The sequence below is a fragment of the Narcine bancroftii genome, chromosome 3 (assembly GCF_036971445.1).
Source record: "Narcine bancroftii isolate sNarBan1 chromosome 3, sNarBan1.hap1, whole genome shotgun sequence".
NCBI lineage: Eukaryota > Metazoa > Chordata > Chondrichthyes > Torpediniformes > Narcinidae > Narcine > Narcine bancroftii.
Genome location: NC_091471.1, coordinates 213,703,950 through 213,727,902, shown reverse-complemented (window position 1 = coordinate 213,727,902; position 23,953 = coordinate 213,703,950). Strand labels below are relative to the sequence as shown.

Sequence of the window (23,953 nt, the reverse complement as noted above, 5' to 3'; positions counted from 1 at the left end):
CTACTTTCATAACAAATCAAAGATTATAAAAGTAATTCAAAAAGTGTTCCTACACTGTTTGGCTGTTGGAAATTCGAGGTGAGGAACCTATGGAGGCTGTGGGCTGCTGGAGACTGTAGTCAAGGGACTCGTACCAGACCGTAGACTTCTGGAGATTGGCTCGAAACTGCTGATGGGGTGCCAGGTATCGGAACTGGGATCCAGAGGGCGCTGAAGAGTTCCTAATCATATTGGAGGTTCGATCTAGAGCTTGGGTTGCCAATGGTTTGGACTGAACTCTGTATGGCTGCGGAAGAGCTGGAGGCAAATTTATGGTGACTCCGGGGATCTCACTTTTGCTTCTCTTTCTCTAACTATAAGAGGTGTTTCAGGCAATTTCTGCCAATGGCGAATTTGTCTGCCTTACAGCAGACAAACCAATTTCATGTTTTGTGACACTTTTTATTGCATGACAATAAATTGAATCTCAAATCTTGGATTTGAATATTTAATTGAACTGTCTTCCATACATATTACACTGCAAATTGAAGAATACTAATTAACCTTATGACATGATGTATGAATTTGGGATGAAAACACAGATACAAGCCCAGTATCAGTCCTTTCCAGCCCACAAACCCGTGCCCCCAAAATACACCAATTAACTTAAAATCTCCACATTGAGATTGTGAAATAAGTAGACCTAGTGCATGCTTATTTTCTTTACAAATTCCGGTGTGAAGATTACAACCTTTTTAATATACAACATTGTTATAAATTGTGTTGAACTACTTCTACAGTGTATTACTCTATCAACCAGTTTCTATTATAAATTTGACCACAAGAATTAGGGATGCAACTGTTGACAATATGTATGTAATGTATATGTTTACTATCTAGATGTGTCTTGAGCTATTATTGCATACATTGAGTATTTTAAAGTTAGAATCTTTATTACAAGTAGGAAAGTCGCCAGGAACTGAGTTTAAAAAAAAATTCTCTCAATTGTTTCAACCTTATAGTTTCTGACTCATTTAAACACAGTAAATTACTGGTATCATTCAGCGAGTCATGTATTTCACTCACACCAAAGAAAGGTAAATATCCAGAGGAGTGCTCCTCCTACAGGCCAATTTCTTAAATGTGAATATGAAAATTCTGGCCAAAGTTCTGGAGTGTGGGTCTGGTTTTCATTGCTCCTGATGTAAACAGCTGCAGCACACAGAAATCTATTTGTTAACTCTTTATTAGAGAGTTGCTACCTGGAAGAGCCCTATTACTGCTGTCACACTTGAAGCTGTCTCGTAGGATCTCCGGTAGAACCTTGCATGTAAGCCAAGCAGACCCCCCCCCCCCCCTTGCCACCGTAGCTGGCGGCCTTGTATCATACAAGGTTGTAAAACATCTTGGAACAAAGGATAGTTTACAATTCTCAGACCCAACAAAAAGGAGCCAGAACATCTCATCTGTTCTTGCCCCATCCATTTTTACACAAGTCGAACAGTAGCAGACACTTCAAGGACGAGAGCAAACTTCCCAGCTCCAACACACGCACAGCACTTCTTTTGATTCTGTCAACCCCCTCCCCCCCCCCCCCCACAGCCTACAATGACCTCACCATGCTTCCAAGGGGTTCCATTTGAGACAGCATTCTCTCCACCTTCTTCATAGAACCCTTATTTTCAATTATACTCTCATTACATTTTTTAACTTCCATTGTTAACTGTAGCAAAGTTTGCTGGAAAGAATCGATATATTTCTTCATTTCAGTTGTAGATATACAAGACTCCTTTATTTTCTCCTGTTTTTTGGCCAAAACTCTGTGTTCAACATACACTTCTTCTTCCTGCTCCTCATCTTGATCACTGGAGCTGGAGGCTTCTTGATCTTTTAAAAATTGCCTGTCTTTTGAGCTTTGCATGTGCACGAGGAGTCGCGCATGCGCAGTGTCACTTCTACATCCATGGCAGACGACCATTGTCGAGGAGACGTTGTACAGCGATGTCCTAGGTCTCCCCAGCTCCAGGTCTGTCACCTCGGGCACTTGCCTGCTGGAGAGCTCCAGGATCCTTCTTCAAGGTAGGCCTCTCTTCTTTATCAGCTTTTTTCTTGTTCAAGTTCTTGAAAAATAAATCAGTTTGTCTTTCTTATTGTTTATTGTTATGAAGACCTTCTGATAGCTTCTATTTTATTGCAGTCAGTTCAGGCTTAACTCTTTTTTAAACTTTATTTATTCGTTCAAGATACAGGTAATAAGTAACATATATAACAATAAACTAATCATCATGAACATTACATTTTATATTTTATATAAAAGAAAGAAAGAGAGAAAAAAAGAGAAGAACCTCCCCCCCCCAGCCAACTCTCCTAAGGAGAGCCATGAAAAAAAGAAAAAAAAATTAAAGAAAAATGAAGCATACATATTAAAATCTAATCAATGTAAATCAAAATGTAAATATTCTGAATATAACAACCACTTGTGAAGAAAAAAATTATAATTATCACGCGAAACATATGTAATTTTTTCCATTATTAAACAATATTTTATCCCATGATGCCACCTATTAATATCAATCATATTCATATCCTTCCACAAAGTAGTTGAAATTTATCTAATCCCAGACCTTTCAAAGGTTGCAAACTATTTCATTTTCTTAATATATGCCAAAATACGTTTACGCTTAATCGGACTATTTAAACCTCGAACATTAAAAGTAACAAACTTTGACATAACTACTAATATAACTAAGAACTAATAATATCAATATATAAAAACTCAAATCAATGTAAATAGGCCCTCCAATAGGAGAAAAAGAAACCACAAATTAAAATCTAAAAAAAATGAAAATAAAAAAAATAAAAAGAAAGGAAAAAAAAAACCCCTCCCAAAAAAAACTACTAAAAGGTAGTAATCCCTAAACAAAACTTGGGTGTGGATCACCCACCTGTGGCTGATGACTAATAGAACATAGAGCAAATCTCTCCTTCCCCAGCCAAACAAAAACTAACAACAAGATATCATAAGGACATAAAAAGAAAGTAAAAATAAAAAGGTTATTCTATTCATCCAAGAGATTCCAGACTCGGTGACTCAATTTCAAGAGAAGTTGGACTCTTTCCATTCCCATTTCTACCATTTCTTCCATTTCCAGAGCAACCAGATTTTTCTTTAGGAGATAATGGTGGACTACGACTTTGTCCTCTTACATCTGGCAACAAATCAGCAAAAATCATTGCCTCACGCTCATTCTCAAAAAACCGAGATTAAAAGTCTCCACAGAACACCTTCAACACTGCCGGATAGCGAAACGTAGATTTATGGCCTTTACGCCACAAAACTTCTTTAACTGGATCAAATCGACGCCGATGCTGAATAACCTCTTGACTCAAATCGGGGTAGAAAAAAACTCTACTATTCTGAATCATTAATGGAGCTTGCCGTTGTCTCGCATTTTGCACTGCTAAATGAAGTATCGTTTCTCTGTCGAAATAATTCAAGCATCGAATTATCACGGGTCTCGGTGACTGACCAGGCAGAGAATTTCTTCTTAAGGCTCTATGAGCTCTTTCCAATACCAAGCCTCCAGAGAAAATTTCCTGCCCCGGTTAAAAAAAAATGAAGAGGGTCTTGTTCTTCCATACCTTCTGGCAAACCAATAATCTTCACATTATTCCTTCTACTTTGATTCTCAAAATAATCTACTTTCCTCTCTAACTCCCTCTCACGTTCTCGCAATTCTTCAATGGATTTTTCCACCTCCAACACTTTTCCTGTATTAGAAGCCACTTGTTGTTGACATTTCATAAAAGCAGCCTGAAATTGTTTAAAATCCTCACAAGATGCTTCCACACGTATTTTAACTATATCCAGTTCCAAACTGAGCCTCTGAGACATTTCATTCAGCATAGGCTGAATGATAAGGCTTAGCTGTTTACATTGTAATTCAGAAAAGCCCAGCCCTGCTTTCTCTTGCGTACTGGCAGAACCAGGTAACTGCAGCTCCTGCTGCATCTCAACAACAGGCAGTTTTTCCAGCAATGGAGTCTTCTTCTTGCCTGTCCCCTCCGTTAAAGTCGGCAGGCTGCCAGAATCAGGATCCACATCGGGGGCCACACACCTTCCTTCTGAGAACGGGTAATTCCAGCGATGTCCTTCTCCTGGTAAGTAGTAGTCATTTTATCAGCTCCCACAGGCAATCTCTGTTTAGGCTTGAAATAAAGCAAACTTGAAACTGCAGCAGGCTGCCTAAGCCCTAAATCTTCAACACTCCGAAAATGTAGTTTCTTCTGCACTTGAGGTTTAATCTTTTTACCATTAATAACCATAACAATTCCTTGATACTTTAAACTAAGTTTAAAAAAATTTAAACCTGAAAACAAAGAGTTACAAACGGGTTCTTAAAAGTTTGGCCAGAGAGGTCGAGATTACACGTCTAGATTCTACACGATCTTACCATCTTAACTCTTTAAAACATTTTCAGAAAGAATAGAGAATTCAAGTCTAGCCCCCCATCATCACGTGGCCTGTCCCGGTTCGTGCAAAGATTTAATATCCTTTATTTATGATGAAATGGTTGACCTAAGCTATGCCCCAATACTTAAAATTAAAAATGTTTGGGACCGGGATTGAAATTTATTCATATCAGAACAGACTTGGGATTCAATTTTTGAGGTTAGTCAATATTATGTCATTATGTGCCTGCCATTGTTTATTATAATTTAAAGTTGTGCACAGGGCCCATATTTCAAAAGCCAAATTATATCATATCTATCCAGAAGTAAATTGATCTTGTAATAAATGCAAGAGCGATGAGGCCTCTTTGATTCACATGTTTTGGTCCTGTCCTAGTCTCAAAGTACTGGAAGAAAGTTTTCCACACTTTATCTTTAATCTTTGATATGAAGTTAGAACTGAATCCTTTGTAGCTCTTTTCAGTACAATGGGAGAGATGATTTTTTGCTGACTCCAAATAAATTTTGTATCTTGTCTTTTACTTCTCTTTTGGCTAGACGTGCTATACTATTCAGGTGAAAGGAAGCCATCCCGTCTGCTCATGCTCAGTGGTTGAAAGATATTGCAACATTGTTAGTGGGATGGGTTTTGATTAACTTTTGATTCTGATTTTTGTTTGATTTTTTTTTCTTTTGTTGCTTTTTTCTTTGTATATTATATTTACTTTTGTAATATTATTGGATGCCATGTAATATGTTGATTTGTGTAATTTCTTTCTTGTGTTTTGCATTCCATATGAACAATGTACTAGTTTGTTTTTATGCATAAAATAAAAAAAATTAAAAGCTTCAACATTGTTGACCAATTTCTTCAAGCATTTCCTTTAAAAATAATAAGACAATTTGAATGGTTTGTTATTATTTGAAGTAATGATTGAGATGCTGGCGTGTGAGATGCTGGCGTGTGAGATGCTGGCGTGTGAGATGCTGGCGTGTGAGATGCTGGCGTGTGAGATGCTGGCGTGTGAGATGCTGGCGTGTGAGATGCTGGCGTGTGAGATGCTGGCGTGTGAGATGCTGGCGTGTGAGATGCTGGCGTGTGAGATGCTGGCGTGTGAGATGCTGGCGTGTGAGATGCTGGCGTGTGAGATGCTGGCGTGTGAGATGCTGGCGTGTGAGATGCTGGCGTGTGAGATGCTGGCGTGTGAGATGCTGGCGTGTGAGATGCTGGCGTGTGAGATGCTGGCGTGTGAGATGCTGGCGTGTGAGATGCTGGCGTGTGAGATGCTGGCGTGTGAGATGCTGGCGTGTGAGATGCTGGCGTGTGAGATGCTGGCGTGTGAGATGCTGGCGTGTGAGATGCTGGCGTGTGAGATGCTGGCGTGTGAGATGCTGGCGTGTGAGATGCTGGCGTGTGAGATGCTGGCGTGTGAGATGCTGGCGTGTGAGATGCTGGCGTGTGAGATGCTGGCGTGTGAGATGCTGGCGTGTGAGATGCTGGCGTGTGAGATGCTGGCGTGTGAGATGCTGGCGTGTGAGATGCTGGCGTGTGAGATGCTGGCGTGTGAGATGCTGGCGTGTGAGATGCTGGCGTGTGAGATGCTGGCGTGTGAGATGCTGGCGTGTGAGATGCTGGCGTGTGAGATGCTGGCGTGTGAGATGCTGGCGTGTGAGATGCTGGCGTGTGAGATGCTGGCGTGTGAGATGCTGGCGTGTGAGATGCTGGCGTGTGAGATGCTGGCGTGTGAGATGCTGGCGTGTGAGATGCTGGCGTGTGAGATGCTGGCGTGTGAGATGCTGGCGTGTGAGATGCTGGCGTGTGAGATGCTGGCGTGTGAGATGCTGGCGTGTGAGATGCTGGCGTGTGAGATGCTGGCGTGTGAGATGCTGGCGTGTGAGATGCTGGCGTGTGAGATGCTGGCGTGTGAGATGCTGGCGTGTGAGATGCTGGCGTGTGAGATGCTGGCGTGTGAGATGCTGGCGTGTGAGATGCTGGCGTGTGAGATGCTGGCGTGTGAGATGCTGGCGTGTGAGATGCTGGACTTTACTCAGAAGTGAGGAAGCACTTAGGCCAAAAGAATGTAGATTTTTATCAATAAACTTACCACAAAATTAATGTATAATATTGATATAAATTGTATAAATACTTAAATAGTTAAGTGCACCTAAAATTACTAGACATAGGTGTAAACAGATGATGATTTATGACAGTATGTACAGGTTTAAATAGAGGAAGTGTATGAAAGTTGATTTTGTTATTAGTGCCATAAGGTGTTCTTTAGCTCTGTGCAAAACCGTGTTATTTAGAGAGCATTGCTTGCACTAAATTTAAACACTCCAAGCAGAACTATAACTTAAATGACAGTTGTCAAAAGACATTTTTCAGTTATCTTGATATTATTTCAGGTGAACATTTTTGATTGTTGATGAAAAAGATAAAGGTGGATAAATCTCCGGGACTGGACAAAATATTCCCAAGGACACTCAGGGAGGCTAGTGGACAGATAGTGGGGCCATTAACAGAGATATTTAGGATGTCAGTGGCCACGGGGGTAGTGCCAAAGGATTGGAGGGTGGCGCATGTGGTTCCTCTGTTTAAGAAAGGGTCCAAATGCAAACCTGGGAATTATAGGCCCGTGAGTCTGACGTCTGTGGTGGGCAAGTTGATGGAAAGTGTTCTGAGGGATGGTATTTACAAATATTTGGAGGTACAGGGATTGATAGGGAGTAATCAGCATGGTTTTGTCAGGGGTAGATCATGCTTGACAAACCTAATTGAGTTTTTCGAGGGGGTTACAAAAAAGGTTGATGAAGGGAAAGCTGTGGATGTTGTCTATTTAGACTTTAGTAAAGCTTTTGACAAAGTTCCCCACAGGAGGTTAGGAAAAAAAGGTGGAGGCATTAGGTATAAATGAGGAGGTAGTGAAATGGATTCAGCAATGGTTGGATGGGAGGTGTCAGAGAGTAGTGGTAGAAAATTGTTTGTCCAATTGGAGGCCGGTGACTAGTGGAGTTCCTCAGGGATCGGTCCTCGGTCCACTATTGTTTGTTATATATATATTAACGATCTGGAAGTAGGGGTGGAGAATTGGATAAGCAAGTTTGCGGATGATACAAAGATTGGTGGTGTTGTGGACAGTGAGGAAGATTACCATAGATTAAAAGGTGATTTAGGAAGGCTGGAGGTGTGGGCTGAGAAATGGCTGATGGAATTTAATACAGATAAGTGTGAGGTGTTACATTTTGGAAAGGCAAATCTAAATAGGTCATATGCATTAAATGGTAGGCTATTGAGATGTGCAGAGCAACAAAGGGATTTAGGAGTTGTGGTAAATAGTACCCTCAAGGCTGATACTCAGGTAGATGGTGTGGTGAAGAAGGCATTTGGAATGTTGGCCTTCATAAATCGAAGTATTGAATTCAAGAGTAGGGAGGTTATGATGAAATTGTACAAGGCATTGGTGAGGCCAAATTTGGAGTACTATGTACAGTTTTGGTCACCAAATTATAGGAAAGATATAAACAAAATAGAGAGAGTGCAGAGAAAGTTCACGAGAATGTTGACAGGATTTCAAGGTTTGAGTTACAGGGAAAGGTTGTGCAGACTGGGGCTTTTTTCTCTGGAGCGTAGAAGATTGAGAGGGGACTTGATGGAGGTGTTTAAGATTTTAAAAGGGACAGACAGAGTAAACGTGGATAGGCTTTTTCAATTAAGTGTGGGGGAGATTCAAACTAGAGGGCATGGTTTAAGATTGAAGGGGGAAAATTATAAGGGGAACATGAGGGGAAATTTCTTTATGCAAAGGGTGGTGGGGATGTGGAATGAGCTTCCGACAGACATGGTCGAGGCGGGATCATTGGTTACATTTAAGGAAAGACTGGATAGTTACATGGATAGGAGAGGACTGGAGGGGAATGGACCGGGTGCTGGTCAGTGGGACTAGGAGGGTGGGGATTTGTTACGGCATGGACTAGTAGGGCTGAACTGGCCTGTTCTGTGCTGTAAATGGTTATATGCTTGTTCCCTTTTGTAAAATGTCAGGCTTCAGTAAATTTAAATTAACTCTAATCTATTTAGTTGGTTTCAAGACACTGGGCTCTCAGATTTCAAATTGAAACAATGTAGAGTAACTCTACCTTGGGTTTTAGTAATCTGGATTATATTATCAGCTGAAGCATTATAATGCTAGCCTCATTCACTTGTAGACAGCCAGCATTTATTTTGTTCAGAATTCAGAACCTCCCTCCTGGCTTGGTTGCAAATTCAGAACCTCCATTCTACCACACCCCATCCATGGTTTGGAGCCTCCCTCCAGGTTTCATTGTGCAGTCTACTGTCGGTAGGTGCCTTTCTCCAGTCGAGAAAGGGTGCAGCATAGTTGTTGGAGGTGCTATTATTCTGATGAGATCTAAAACGAGAACTAAATTTATGCATACCCATCATACTTTAGTAGCTTTCTTTGTGTGAAATCTAATGTCTAGTTACTCACCATATCAATATTTCAATGCCTTTAGATGACCTCTTTAGTCCTTGGTGATGGAGTGGCTTTATCAATATCTCTATGATGAGCTGCTGGCTGTCTACCTAGATCAGCCATTCTCAACCTTAGAACTCTGCTCAATGTTTATGGCCCCCTTTTCCTGTGAAGCAGTCAAGCTTAGTTGTTTTCTTCCATACTTCTACTGACAACATAAAAACAAAATATTTTGATTTTTGTGCTGTGGCTCCTGTTGAGAATGGCTGGCCCAGATGTTCTTGTGAATATGTAGTCTGCCCTGAAAGGCAGAATTATTATGATTTGCATCTTTATAAGAGACCCTGTATTGAGTGGGAAAGAACATTTGAAGATGCAGACACTACCATGACCAACTGTGTTAGGTCATTACACATCTGTTTCTCTGGGACTTTAGCCAGTTATGTTATCTTGTGCTTGTTCATGCTGCTCATGTCTTTACACCTTGCTAGTGTAGAAATTCATCTGCTTCTCGCCATCTCATTTACCAATGATTTCTGCTTGAGAACAGGCAATAACATTGTTTTAAGCAGGTGGAACTGATTTCTTCTAGCACTTGACATAACTAGTGCATATATTAGAAGAACAATGACACATTGGAAATCTCAAATAAAAATGGAAAATACTGGAAATGCTAAGCAGTTCTGACCAAATCTCTACAAAGGCAGGTGGTGTCTTTTTCCACAGATGCTACATGACCTGCTTTCAACTGACTAGTTGTGGACTTTTCATTTTTAAGGATAAACAGGATGTCACTAATTGGATTAATTTGGAAATTGATTTTATCAAGAAACATTCCCTCATTTCGATTGTTGGAGCTCCATTACCCTACTACTTCTAAATTAACTGATAATTTTGTTGTTAAGCATACATTGAGTATTTGGTTACAATTTAGAAAACATTATGGATGCCATAGATTTTTTATTAATTAGTCCCCTTTTAGTTAATTATTTTTTCCTACCTTCAGTGCAAGATTTTGTTTTTTTGTCAATGATCAGAGTTTGGTATCCAATATTTCCAAGATCTCTTTATTGACCAAAATGTGGCCTCTTTTGAAAAATTACCTTCTAAATTTAAAATAAAACTTTTTTTTTTAAATTTTACAGTTTAGAATCTTTTTTAATTCCTTGGTATTCCCTCAAGGTTTGGAATTATAGATGATAGAAGATTTATAATCTTAAACCAAATGCCAAAAAGTTGCTATCAGTTTTTTGAGCTGGACAAGACTAAGAAACAATGGGAGCAAGATTTTCAGCAAAAAATTTCTGATGCCACATGGGATTCCATTTTGAAATTGATTAATTAATCTTCTCTCTGTGCCCAACAATTTAAAGTAGTACATTGAGCTTTCTCTCCATTGGCTAAATTTTATTCTAATTTCTTGTCAAAGTGTGATGGATGCAAGACTGAGGAAGGGACATTATTTCATATATTTTGGTCATGTTCCTCACTTTCCAGTTATTGGGAAAGCATCTTCCATACCTTGTCTTCAGCTTTTAATGTTAATTTGGCTCCTAATCCTGATGGGGCAAGTTTCTTCAGCAAGACACTGAAGTGGCTGATTGAAAGTGATCAGTTGTGGGTGTCCAACGAGCAACAAATCTCTCTCTGAAAACCGACAAGAACCTTCCTGAGTGGTAACCATTTACCTTTCAAGCACCAAAGCCTGGTGAACTTCATAAATGTTAAATTCTGTGCACAGTATAAGCATTTCCTGCAACCAGTGAACTTGGAGGAGTGAGAAGTGAGATTGGACTGTGAATCAAGTAACTTTTTTTGAATTTATATACACATTACATATGTGTGCGCTTAGAATTAGATGTGGGTAAGGTAAAGTTAATAGTAATAAGTTGAATTTTGATCCTGTTTTCATGTTTAAATTCATTAAAAGCAACCTTTGTTTAAGTAACCATTTGTCTTGTGGAATTTCTATTGCTGCAGGGTTTTGGGATCCACTCGGCTTATAACATTTGACCTGGACACAATCCCATGCTGCCTTTGCTCTTCTTATTGCTATACTTATGAGATGGAAGGATGTTGTCCCTTGTACATATACTCAATGGTTATCTGATGTGATGGCATGCTTGACTCGGGAAAAAATTGGATGCTCTACTAATGAAATGAAATGTAACTTTTCAAATTTATGGGGCCCTTTCCTTGGTTATTTTTAGAATTTGTAGGATTATTGGATCCCATTTTACAGTTTGGTTCTCCTTCTTACATTAATGAAACATATTTAATCACAGCTTCACAAAAGAAGGGTTAGATTATTAGAATAGTTTTTGCTTTATACACATGTTGTCTTTTTGTCTCTTTCATAGGTTTCATACAGCTATATATATATTAAAAATAAAAATTGGAAAGATATTTTTCATTTATTTTGAAGGTAAAAAGCTGAATTTATTATTGGTATTTTAATACACCCCAGTATCCTTGCACCAAATTATAGGAACGATATTAACAAGGTAGAGAGAGTGCAGAGAAGATGTATGAAAATGTTACCTGGATAACAAAGAAAGATTTAGCAAATTAAGTCTTTATTCTTTGGATCGTAAAAGGTTGAGAGGGGATTTGAGAGAGGTTTTTAAGATTGAGGGATAGATATAGTTGATGTGGATAGGTTTTTATCCATTGAGTAGGAGAGATTGAAACAAGAGGTCATGAGTTAAGGGGCAAAAATTTAGAAGTAACATGAGGGGGAACTTTCTTCACTCAGAGCGATGGTTGTATGGAATGAGTTTCTGGGAGAAGTAGTGACGGCAGGGTCAATTTTGTTATTTAAGGAAAAATTGGATTGGCATATGGCCTGTTTCCGTGCTGTATTTTTTATATGGTTAAAAGTGGTTAAGAACTGCAGTATATGGTTCCCATTCGGTGAATGGATGCTTCAGATTGATTGACTATTTTGAATGACTGCACATTAACGTTTTCTTGTGGGCAGTGTATAAATTTTACCACAGTACATTTTCACTATATCAGAAATTCGGTTAACCGAAAAGTTCAATTATCCGATTAATTTTTTTGTGACGTGATGCCACAAGTTGAAAAAATCTTTCACCCGACGTGCTCATGTGGTGCTCTGACATGCTGTTAGCGCCATTTTGAATCCAACTAAGCTCTTGTGTATTGTACATTGGCAAAAAGGTCTGCAGATAGTGCTTTCAATGTCAGTGAAAAGTTGTAAGCAGAGATCACATTGTTGTTAGGAAAGAATTAAACATCATTTCATGTTTGAAAAGCCTTCTGTTGTTGTTGTTTAACCACTGATACAAATATTCTCCTGATGTTACTTAAAGCCATTATTCGGTTACCTGAAAAATTCAGTTAACTGAAAAATGTCCAGTCCCAAGCTTTGTGGATATGGGGAAATGTACTGTACTTTAAAAATTACATGACTACAGTGATAATCAGTGAATAATACCTAATGTACTATACCTTATTTTCTGTCTGGGCACTCTCCAGCCACATGGCATGAACATGGACTTTACTCCATTAAACCTGTTTGCCTTTTCTTTGCCCTCCCTGTTTTCCTGTCCTTCCCAGTTCTTTCACCCACTCAATCCTACCATGCCACCCTCCCCCTCATCACTGCCGTCCCCTCCCTCCTTTCTCCACCTATTATCTCCTGCCTTGGCAAACCCCCTCTCCCCCCACCCCCACTCTTTTGTTTGGACACTTGCCGGAATTTTCTCATACTTTGATGAAGGGCTCAAGCCCGTAGTGTCAGTTCTGTATCTCTGCTTTTGCTACATAAAGGAGACTGTTTGACCTGCTGAGCTTCTCCAGCATTTTGTTTTTTTTACTTCAGCCACAATGTCTACAGGATTTCCTGATTTACTTAGGGATAGAATTGATAGCCTGGGAATGGAATATTATGGTAGCAAGATTAAATGATAATTCTTCCTCGCCCAATATTTAGCTGGTGGAAATTGAAATTCATTCATTTAAGTTAAATGACAATCCAATGGGAGGTAGTATGGTGAGGTAAATCTGAATATTGCCAGAATACTGAAGGGCAGAATTTGGATGGAAAATGGAGAAATTCAACAGACAACTTCTTGGGAGACAGTAAAATTAGCATAGGAATGAGAACTGAATCTATTTTAGAAAGATCTCTGAGTATATATGTATTTGCCCTTTATTACTTCCTATAGCTTTACCAGCTCTGAAAGTTTTACAATGATGGTTTTAAAATTTGACTATGCAAAAGATGGCAGAGTGGTTGATCATGATCAAAATGTCAGAGGCTGTGAACTTTGAAAAGCATTCTTCATTAAAGGAACCATGGTTGACAAGATATGGAACACTGAGTCGAGATGAAAAAGGAAGCATACATCTAGTTTGGGAAACAAAAGAATCACAAGGTAGTTCGGAAAGAACAAGAAAGGACTTGGGAAAGCATGAAGGGGTTGGGGGGGGGTGGAATGATGACAAAGCTTTGGAAAGTAGAAAACCATAAAGAATTCCACTCGTACGAGAACAGAGGGAAGATTGGAGTGATGATAGGACTACTCAGGAATAAAGTGGGGTATGTTTCTGGAGGTGGAAGAGGTAGGATATGCCCTCACTACTTTGTTTCATTTCACCAGGGAGAGGGTTCTTGTTGAATGTGAGGTCAACACAGAGCAGGCAAATGTGATGGAGCATAGAGAAATTGAGAAAAATGGAAGCCTTTGGAAAAATGAGTCCCCTGGACTGGATGGGTAATACCCCAGGTAACTACAGGAAGTGAGGGAAGAGATTGCAGGGACATTTATAATCTTTGCTTCCTCCCTGGCCACAGGAGTGGTATCAAAGGATTGGAGGATGGCAAATGTAGTTCCCTTGTTCAAGAAAGAGAATAGGGAAAATTCTGGGAATTGTAAACCAGTGAGTTTTATGTCAGTGGTGGGGAAGCTATTGGAGAGGATTCTTAGGGAGAGGGTTTATGAGCATTTGGAGAGGTATCGTCTTATTTGGACCAATCCGAATCACTTTGTGAAGGATCATGCCTCATTAGGCTAATTGAGTATTTTGAGGAGATGACAAAAGAAATTGATGGTAGGGCGATGGATGTGATGTATAGGGAGTTTAGTAAGGTGTATGACAAGGTCTTCTGCGGTATGTTCATTGACAAATTCGAGACATGGTATCCATGGAAATTTATTTCTGGATTTGGGATTGGCTTGCCCACAGAAGACAGAGGGTAGTGGATGAAGCACATTCTGCATGGAGGATGGTGACTTCTGGTGTTCAACAGGGATCTGCTCTGTTTTACTTCAGATAATCTGCAAACAGACTGGGAGATCACTTCGTGGTGCATCTCGGCTGTGTTCGCCAGAATAGCATGGATCTCTCTGTGGCCACCCATTTCAATCCCAATCTCATTCTCCTGCTGACATGTCTGTCCAAGGTCTCGTGCACTGCCACATTGAGACCACTTGCAAATTGAAGGAAAAATACCTCAGTGTTCCATCAGGGAACCCTCTAACAGGATGGCATTAACATCAACTTCTCCAGTTACTGTTAGACTCTCTCCCTCTACATCTTTCCCCATGTCTGTCTCTCTCTTCCCTGTCTCGTTTCATATTCTTCTCTCCTCTCCCCTTATTATCCAATAAATAGCTTTTGTCTGTTGGTCAGTATTCCTCCAAGAAAAACATGATAGGCTGCAGACATTGTGATCATAGTAAAAACTAAATGCTGGAGGAACTCAGATGGCCAATTCAGCATCCAAAGGAGACAAAGATACCTGTATTTTGCCAACATTTCTGGCCTGAGCCCTTCAAGGAAAAATCAAAAGGTAGAAGCAAAACTATCAGAAAGTCTCAGAATTCAAACAATGGGGGAGGAATCTAGACCAACAAAAGGTGTTAAATGGATGTGATAAAGGACTAGGTAGAGTTTATCATGTCTGGGCAAAGGGAGACAAGAAATGGAAAGATGGTAATGGAATCAAGGGGTGGGGAGGGGGTGATTTTAACAAAAGCCAGAGAAGTCGATATTGAGTCCATCAGGTTAGAAGGTGCCCAGTCAGAAGATGTATTTTTCCTCCAATTTACAGGTGGTCTTAGGCTGGCAGTACATGAAACCATGAACAAACATGTTGACAAGGGAATGGGATGGAGAATCATAAAGGGTGGCCGCTGGGAGATCCACGCGATTGCAGTGGGCAGAGCTGAATAGCTCAATGAAGTGGTCTCCCAGTCTGCGTCCAGCCCCTCTGATGTAGAGGAGACCACAGTGGGAGCACTAGATGACCCCTGCAGATTCACTATTAAAATGTTGCTTCACATAGCCCCAAATGGTGCAGAGGGAGGGGGTAATCAGAGATCAGATCATCATAGATGTCCTCCTTTGTCTCCGCAATCACCCGCATATCCTCCATTAACCACACATCTGCCCTGGCCCCCTCCGCCCCCACACGCAACAAGGACAGGGTTCCTCTTGTCCTCACCAGCCTCCTCATCCAACATATCCTCCTCTCCGCCTTCCGCAAGGACCAATCCCTCTGTGATTCTTTGCTCTTTTGCCTGCCACCCCTTTTTTTTGTAAAACACAATGCTGGAGAAACTCAGTAGGTCAAACAGTGTACTTTATATAGCAAAGATGAAGATACATATCTAACGTTTCAGGCTTGAGCCCAAATGCCCACCAAATAGACAAATTAACCTAAAATCCCCATGATTTTGAAGGGTGGGAGAAAACTGGAGCACCCAAAGGAAACCCATGTAGACACAGGGAGAACGTACAAACTCCTTACAGACAGTGTAAGATTCAAACCTAGGTTGCTGGTACTGTAATAGAATTGTGATAACTTGTTAATATTTTCAGTTAAATTTTTACTTTTGACTCTTTCCCCAGTTCTTCTACATGTTCACCCTGTCCAAGTAACACATACATTAGTGGACAACACCAAGTACAATCTAATAATCCTTTTCTGTTCTGAAAGTGGTTCCTATTGTGGAATCAGAAATGCCAAGATGAGCCCCTTTTCCCACTACCTAAATGTTTACCAAAATCTTCTTTTACTTTCCAACAAGCAGTGATCTCAGACTTGTTTATGATGAAGAGTGGTACTATGTGTTCATCTAATATTGTTCAATTTGCAGGCTGTCTTAACTTGGCAAGATGGCTTGGACAGCTTGTGTAACAAGAGGAGATAGTTTTCTTCTTCATGTTTAACAGGAGAAAGTTTCGACCCACTTGGGCCGGCTGGATGTCACTGTGACAGTGGGTGGTTCTTTCTTGCTGGAAGACCAATTGTGAGTTCTGTTTGGCCAGATTTATGGGTTTAAGTTACTCTCCACAGCTTCCCACACAAGATAGATTGAAACTCACTGCAGTACTGAGGGAATGATGCATTGTTGGAATTGTTTGATGCTAAATGAGACACTGCACTGGACCCACCCTCCACTCTCCCCCCCCCCCCCCCCACCAAAATCTATATAGGTGAACTCAAAATTTCACAGGAAACACGGGAACTGCTAATGCTGGAACCTGAAGTGAACAAAGAGAAGCAGAAAGGGTCCTGACATGAAACACTAATCATAATGTCTTGGAGTCCTGAGGTGAAACATTGACTGACGACCCATTGAATCTCTCCAGCTTGTACTTGTTCTCATAAAATCTTATGGAGCCATTTCAGAAAAATGGGAGGAAGAGATCTTCCTGATGGCCACCAAAGATTGGGGCCATATATGCATTGCTGTTGAAGGGGGAATTGAAGAACACATTGTCTGCAATGTTTCCCATATTACAATGGGAATTAATTGTCAAGAGTACTTCTTTGATTGTAATATTTTGAATTTTTGAAAGCCCAGCATTAATACAAGCCTTTTTTAAAATCTAAGTGTTTAAAAATCAATAACTACAAGTGCTATTACAATCTTACTTTTCAGCCCTTCTAAACTTTAAAACATGGAGTTATTTGCTCTATGTTACTTTGAGTTTGAGTTTGGGCACTTTTTACTAAAAGTGATAAAGGGCATCTCTTCCCCCTTGGTCCAGAATGGCCACTGCCCTGAGAACAGAAGGAATTACAGAATGTTCTTCTAACAAATTATTGCCATTTTGGAGGTTTCTAGCATTTAGTCAGGTGACAGAATTGCAATGCAGATAGATGACTGTAATTGGGACTGACGATTGATTGCGACTCAGATTGGTCGTAAATCGGGTTCGCCCACCATACAAAATTAAACGAGACCATAAGGACATTTTTAAAATTATTTTTTAACAACTACATCTTTAATGAAGAATGTGAACATATGATACTCCATAATCCTCATATGAACTTCTAATATATAATGTAGGTCACTGGAGTTATGTGGGAGAAAATGTTTGGCATGGATTAGAAGGGCCAAGTTGGTCTGTTTCTGTGCTGTAATTGTTGTATGGGTATAATAGTCATTGGACTCGGGCATCAGGCTGCTGCTGGGAGCGGGGACCTCTGAAATCATTACTTTTAATACAAAATATGTACTTGTACGGTTGTTTTAATAAAGACTTTTTAAAAAAGTTGGTCATATGTGCGGGTGGACATAACTTGCTTACTTTGGAAATTGAGGAATACCTGTAGATTTCTTTAGCCGTGGCTCTTTGTCATATGAGTTTGTCGCCTTCTGCACTCAGATGGAACTTTTGACCTCCAACAATGGCTAATATATAATGTAAGTAACTGCTAGGACTTTATGAAAATGTAGTACTTTCTGTTAATTTTAATCAATGGATGACAGTCCATTATATTTCTGTGTAGTTGAGGTCATAGTTATGAGTTTCTGTTGTAGGTGATTAAAATGCCAGAGGGGGGTTAATGTTGAACTTCCCAGAAGATTATTATTTCAATAGTGATCTTACAAAAGAATAAGTGGACTAAAGTGCATTTTGGGGTGCAGCAGTAAGAATAAATTGACAAACTTGGCATAATATGTGGCTTTTAAGGATTTGATATGACATGAAGGAATAATTTATGATCATGTTGAACATGGTTCTTTTTAATTCGCTCTGAAGGATGGTTGAAATTTATTATGTACTGATCAGCAGATGTCTATGCTGGTAATTAATTGCAAGCAAGATGGATCCTAATTGATCCTAAGTGGCCTTTCCCATTATTTTGGTGTGCACTCGATGTACCATTTATTCCAATTGTACAGGAAGAGAAGCAATTTCTTATATTGTGATTCTAACATCCTGTAATTACTGCACAGAAGAAATAGGATCCCATGAATGCTTAACCTATTAAAGTACAGGCAGTCCCCAAGTTGAAGATGTCTGATTTAAGAACAACTCATAATTACGAGCTGGCAAGCTGATTGGAAGTAGAATGGTGTCAACTTCCGGTTCAGGCGTGGTCGAGAATAGTTTAAATTATAATTTAAATTCAAAAGTGGCGTCTTCCCCCGCTTGCTGCGACATGGTCCCCACCCCCGCTTGCTCCAACATGATCACCCACCACACTGCTCACCTCTCTGATGTGGCCTGGCTGCCACCTTGTTCGCCGCCCTGATGCGATTTCCCCTGTCACCCCGTTCGCCACGCAGGAGCAGCCACCACTGGACTGGATATATTCTGAATCAGATGAAAATATTGGCTTCAGTTTTCCATGTTGTAAATCAGCCAAATAAAACTAATTTTGGTAGCTAGCACCTTTATGAGAGGAAAAAAAAACGTGTACTCAAAACTAGCATTGTTAAAACTCAGTGATTGCATTTGCTGATGTCTCGAATTTTGAATGTTTTCCTCTTAGTTTCCTTCTGCTACCATTGTGCCATCTTGAGAATACGGGCTGCCATCCAGTAACTTCCAAGGGTTCATGTCTCCTGTTTGAACTTTGGATTAAAAAAAAACTATAGGGAATACTAAACAGAATACGATCCATAATATACTCCCTCCCCCCACCCCCTGCCAAAGTAGTCCTTTATACAGTAGCTTCCAGCACTTAATGATATATGAAATGGGTACTGAATTGCCAATAAAACTGATGAGATTTATTATTTTTACATTAAGACATAGATATGGGCAACAAAGACTGGCTATAGAACTCTAATCTGTTTTGCTTCGAGATCAATCTTAGATTTTCTTATGAACAGTACTTCATTATGTTGTATTATTATGTTTAAGATGTTTTAGTGTTGGGAAGTGTTTTATACACATTGAAAGGTAAAATATGCACTAAATGGGCTATATAGTAAGATAAACATTTGCTTAACTGACATAAGGACCATATGTGCTTGTTTTGACTAAAATACAAATTTGAGTTAGACAGACCTCGGTAACAGAATTGTATTTAACCCAGGGACTGCCTGTATTGTAAATCAATTTCTCATTTTGTGAAGCAAAAAAGTAAAACGTGTACAATGTATATCGCAGATAGACATTTCAAAACAGAAAGAAACGTTGAAATAAAGATGTTCTCCAGTCCTAACTCGTTGGTAATTCTTCATGTAAAATTATGTTTCTGTTCATATTGCTTATTTATTGATTTATTTTATGGAAAGGATTGTAAATCATTTTCCTTTTTGTTAGTCGAGGGCTTTAATTTTATTTCACAAGATACAAGAGCAGCAGTAAGCCATATTGGACTGTTGGATATGCTCTGCCATTTAATCAAGAGCTTGTAGTGGCAGCTACACTGCTCCTTCAATAACACATACACACAACCAGACGGGTTGAGCTAAGTGAGCAGACTAGTTTATTGCAGGCTGCTGGGCTGCACTTATACTCCCAGCCTGGACCTGGCTGAGAACCGCTCTGGAGGGCACTGATGTCACCCGGGCGTCACGTGGTCCCCCAGAGTGGGTTTCTGAGCCCCGTGCTGGAAGAAAGGGAAATCCCCAACTATGCCATTTTGGCCGGCTGCCCTGCCGCGTGGCTTACAAGTGGGGCCGATTCACCTGCCTTGTGGTGAGCCGCCACTCAGCCCCCCCCCCACCCCCCCAGAACTGGCGACAATATCCTTTTTCGCTGGGCGGCCTCGCTTCTTGGGCTGGGCAATGACCACAGGCTTGGTGGGATCGAGGTGTACTGGCTTCAGCCTGTCCATGGTAAATAGCTCCCACCTCCCGCCAATGTCCAGTGTGAACATTGAGCTGTAACGCTGTACAACCCTGTACGGCCCCTTGTACAGTCGCTGCAGAGGTGTCACGGTCTGGCCCCGCCGAACGAAAATGTACTCCGTGGAAAACAGTTCGCCGGGAACGTGAGGCAGGCAGGTGCCATGCCTGGATGGCAGTGGGGGTTCGAACAAGTCCAAGCATTCCCTGAGGTGAGGAAGTAGTTTGTGCGGTGACCACTGGGGATTGAGGTGCGTTGACGAACTCACCAGGTAGTGCTAGCGGCGCACCGTAGACCAGCTCAGCTGACGACGCCTGCAGATCTTTCTTGGGAGTGGAGCGGATGCCCAGGAGCACCCAAGGCAGTTCGTCCGCCCAGTTGGGACCGGTGAGGCGGCCATGAGCGCTGACTTAAGGTGGCAGTGCAGACTTTCGACTAGTCTATTGGCCTGCAGGTGGTAGGCCGTGGTGCGGTGTAGCTGGATCCCCAACCTGTTGGCGAGCTGTGCCCAGAGTGCAGATGTGAACTGGGTGCCCCGATTGCTGGTAAGGTGAGCCGGAACGCCAAACCGCGCGACCCAACCATTCAACAGTGCTCGGAAGCAAGAGGCGTTTGGCATCGGGATCACCTCGGGCCAGCGAGTGGTGCGGTCCACCACTGTAAACAGGTAATGGCTGCCCTCTGAAACGGGTAAGGGTCTGACAATGTCCACGTGAATGTGGCTGAACAGTTCCCGGACGTGCTCGAACTCCTGTACGGGCGCCTTGGTGTGCCTGTGCACCTTGGAAGTCTGGCAATGGGTGCATGTTCTGGCCCAGCCCGTGATCTGCTTCCGCAGCCCATGCCACACGAACCGTTCTGCCACCATCCGGATGTGAAAGGTCATGGATGTGATGGAAGACCTGCCTATGCCATGCTGGGGAACCACTGGCCGCGGGGTGCCTAAGAAGATATCGCACAGGATGGTGACTTCACTGCTCGGAGTCGGGAGGTCTCGGAACCACAGCCCTGTGATGGTGGTCTTGAAGGCCCTCGTCCCCTCATCAGATTCCTGGTCCCAGGTGAGCTGGTCGAAGTCGAGGCCGGGCGTCAGCGCGCAGTTGGCCAGTCGCGAGAGTGCATCGGCAACCACACTGTCCTGCCCCGTCTTGTGCCAAATATCGGTGGTAAACTCCGACATGAAGGAGAGGTGATGCTGCTGGCGGGCCGACCAGGGATCCTTCGCCATCGCAAGTGCCTGGGTGAGGGGTTTGTGGTCGGTGAAGATCATAAAAGTCCTCCCCTCCAAAAAATAGCGGAAATGCTGCACCGCCAGTTACATGCCCAGTAACTCACGGTTGAAGGCACTATACTTGCGTTCCGGCGGGCAGAGCAGGCGGCTGAAGAATGCCAACGGCTTCCAATGCCCATTCACCTGCTGCTCCAGGCCGGTACCAACGGCTGTGGCAGAGGCATCCACAGAGAGTGCCATATGCAGGTCGGTGTGCGGGTGAGCGAGCATGGTGGCCTTGGCGAGGGCATCCTTGGTGGCATCGAATGTGGCGCAAGCTTCTGGGTTCCAAGTGAGAGTCTTGTGTTTGTCCGCGATGAGGGCGAATAGCGGCTGGATGATGCACGCAGCTCCCGGGATGAAGCGGTTGTAATAGTTGATCATACCCGCAAACTCCTACAGCCCCTTGAGGTTGTCTGGGCATGGAAACTTCCTGATATCAGTGACCTTCGCAGCAGCGGGCGTGGCTCCTTCGGCCGTTATGGTATGGCCTAGGAACTGCATGGACTCTTTCTCAAAATGGCACTTGGCCGGGTTGATGGTAAGGACGAAGTCGGCCAGCCAGGAGAAAAGGGCATGTAGGTGAGCCTTGTGTTGCGCCCGGTCCTTGCTGGCGATGAGGATGTCGTCCAAATAAATAAAGACGAAATCCAAGTCCCTGCCCACAGAGTCCATGAGTTGCTGGAAGCTCTGAGCAGCGTTCTTTAGCCCGAATGGCATGCGCAGGAATTCAAACAAGCCAAAGGGGGTGATGATGGTCGTCTTGGGTATGTCCTCAGGGTGCACCGGGATCTGGTGATATCCGTGCACCAGGTCAACCTTGGAGAAAACCCTCGCACTGTGCAGGTTGGCTGTGAAGTCTTAGATGTGAGGGATGGGGTAACAGTCAGGAACGATTGCCTTGTTGAGCCATCGATAGTATCCGCAGGGACACCAGCCACCAGAGGCTTTTGGGACCAGGTGGAGCGGCAAGGCCCACAGGCTGTCGGACCGCCGAATGATCCCCAGCTCCAACAGGTGCAAAAACTCCTCCTTCACTACCTGGATCTTGTCAGGCGGAAGCCAGCGTGCCTTGGCGTGAAACGGTGAGCCCTGGGTAGGGATGTGATGGAACACCCCGTGGCGCAGCGAGGCAGCGGAGAACTGTGGCTTGAGCCGTGTCAGGAACTCGTCCAGGATTCGCTGGAACTCATCTCCTGGTGTGCTGATTGTGACCATCTGCGGTTGTTCCGAGCCGGAGGCGAATGGCCTGGAAGGTATGGGCGTCCACCAAGCGCCTATCTCGAATGTCCACCAGAAGCTCATGTGCAAGGAAGAAGTCTGCACCCAGGATGGCAGTTGGGAGGGACGAGACGGTGAACCTCCATGCGAAATTCCGTTGGCCAATCTGGAAGTGGACTGTCTTGTCTTCATGAGTCCGGATTGCCGTTGTGTTGGCCGCATGGAGGGGGTGTCGATAGCTGTTCTGGCCCATGAACCTGTGCCACCTAAATATGCCAACCCTTGAATATTTTTGAAGGGTGCGAGGAAGCCCATACAAGTCATGAGGAGAAGGTACAAAATCCATAGAGACAGTGATACATTTGAACCCGGTTGCTGGTTTTCTTTTCTTTGTCTTTGGCTTGGCTTCGCGGACGAAGATTTATGGAGGGGGTAAAAAGTCCACGTCAGCTGCAGGCTCGTTTGTGGCTGACAAGTCCGATGCGGGACAGGCAGACACGGTTGCAGCGGTTGCAGGGGAAAATTGGTTGGTTGGGGTTGGGTGTTGGGTTTTTCCTCCTTTGCCTTTTGTCAGTGAGGTGGGCTCTGCGGTCTTCTTCAAAGGAGGTTGCTGCCCGCCAAACTGTGAGGCGCCAAGATGCACGGTTTGAGGCGTTATCAGCCCACTGGCGGTGGTCAATGTGGCAGGCACCAAGAGATTTCTTTAGGCAGTCCTTGTACCTTTTCTTTGGTGCACCTCTGTCACGGTGGCCAGTGAAGAGCTCGCCATATAACACGATCTTGGGAAGGCGATGGTCCTCCATTCTGGAGACGTGACCCATCCAGCGCAGCTGGATCTTCAGCAGCGTGGACTCAATGCTGTCGACCTCTGCCATCTCGAGTACTTCGACGTTAGGGATGAAAGCGCTCCAATGGATGTTGAGGATGGAGCGGAGACAACGCTGGTGGAAACGTTCTAGGAGCCGTAGGTGGTGCCGGTAGAGGACCCATGATTCGGAGCCGAACAGGAGTGTGGGTATGACAACGGCTCTGTATATGCTTATCTTTGTGAGGTTTTTCAGTTGGTTGTTTTTCCAGACTCTTTTGTGTAGTCTTCCAAAGGCGCTATTTGCCTTGGCGAGTCTGTTGTCTATCTCATTGTCGATCCTTGCATCTGATGAAATGGTGCAGCCGAGATAGGTAAACTGGTGACCGTTATGAGTTTTGTGTTCCCGATGGAGATGTGGGGGGGCTGGTAGTCATGGTGGGGAGCTGGCTGATGGAGGACCTCAGTTTTCTTCAGGCTGACTTCCAGGCCAAACATTTTGGCAGTTTCCGCAAAGCAGGACGTCAAGCGCTGAAGAGCTGGCTCTGAATGGGCAACTAAAGCGGCATCGTCTGCAAAGAGTAGTTCACGGACAAGTTTCTCTTGTGTCTTGGTGTGAGCTTGCAGGCGCCTCAGATTGAAGAGACTGCCATCCGTGCGGTACCGGATGTAAACAGCGTC

The 23,953-nt window shown here is 42.8% G+C and overlaps 2 protein-coding genes across 21 annotated transcripts in view; one reads left to right on the top strand and one right to left on the bottom strand.

Moving 5' to 3' along the window:
• LOC138758107 (calcium/calmodulin-dependent protein kinase type II subunit delta) overlaps positions 1–23,953 on the top strand; it is a 461,931-nt gene that overhangs the window by 101,080 nt on the left and 336,898 nt on the right. The gene's annotated exons all lie outside the window — the stretch shown is intronic.
• Positions 1–23,953, bottom strand: part of LOC138758108 (uncharacterized) — a 69,852-nt gene that overhangs the window by 20,289 nt on the left and 25,610 nt on the right. The window contains exons 2-4 of one of the 6 annotated variants that reach the window (XM_069926566.1): positions 18,388–18,491; positions 8,922–9,114; positions 1,613–2,099 (exon numbers count right to left, since the gene is read on the bottom strand). The gene's annotated coding sequence lies outside the window, so the exon portion shown is untranslated. Of the gene's footprint in view, positions 1–1,612; positions 2,100–8,626; positions 8,841–8,921; positions 9,115–18,387; positions 18,492–23,953 lie in introns of those variants that run through there. The other 5 variants (XM_069926568.1, XM_069926567.1, XM_069926569.1 and 2 more) reach the window with 5 other exon arrangements.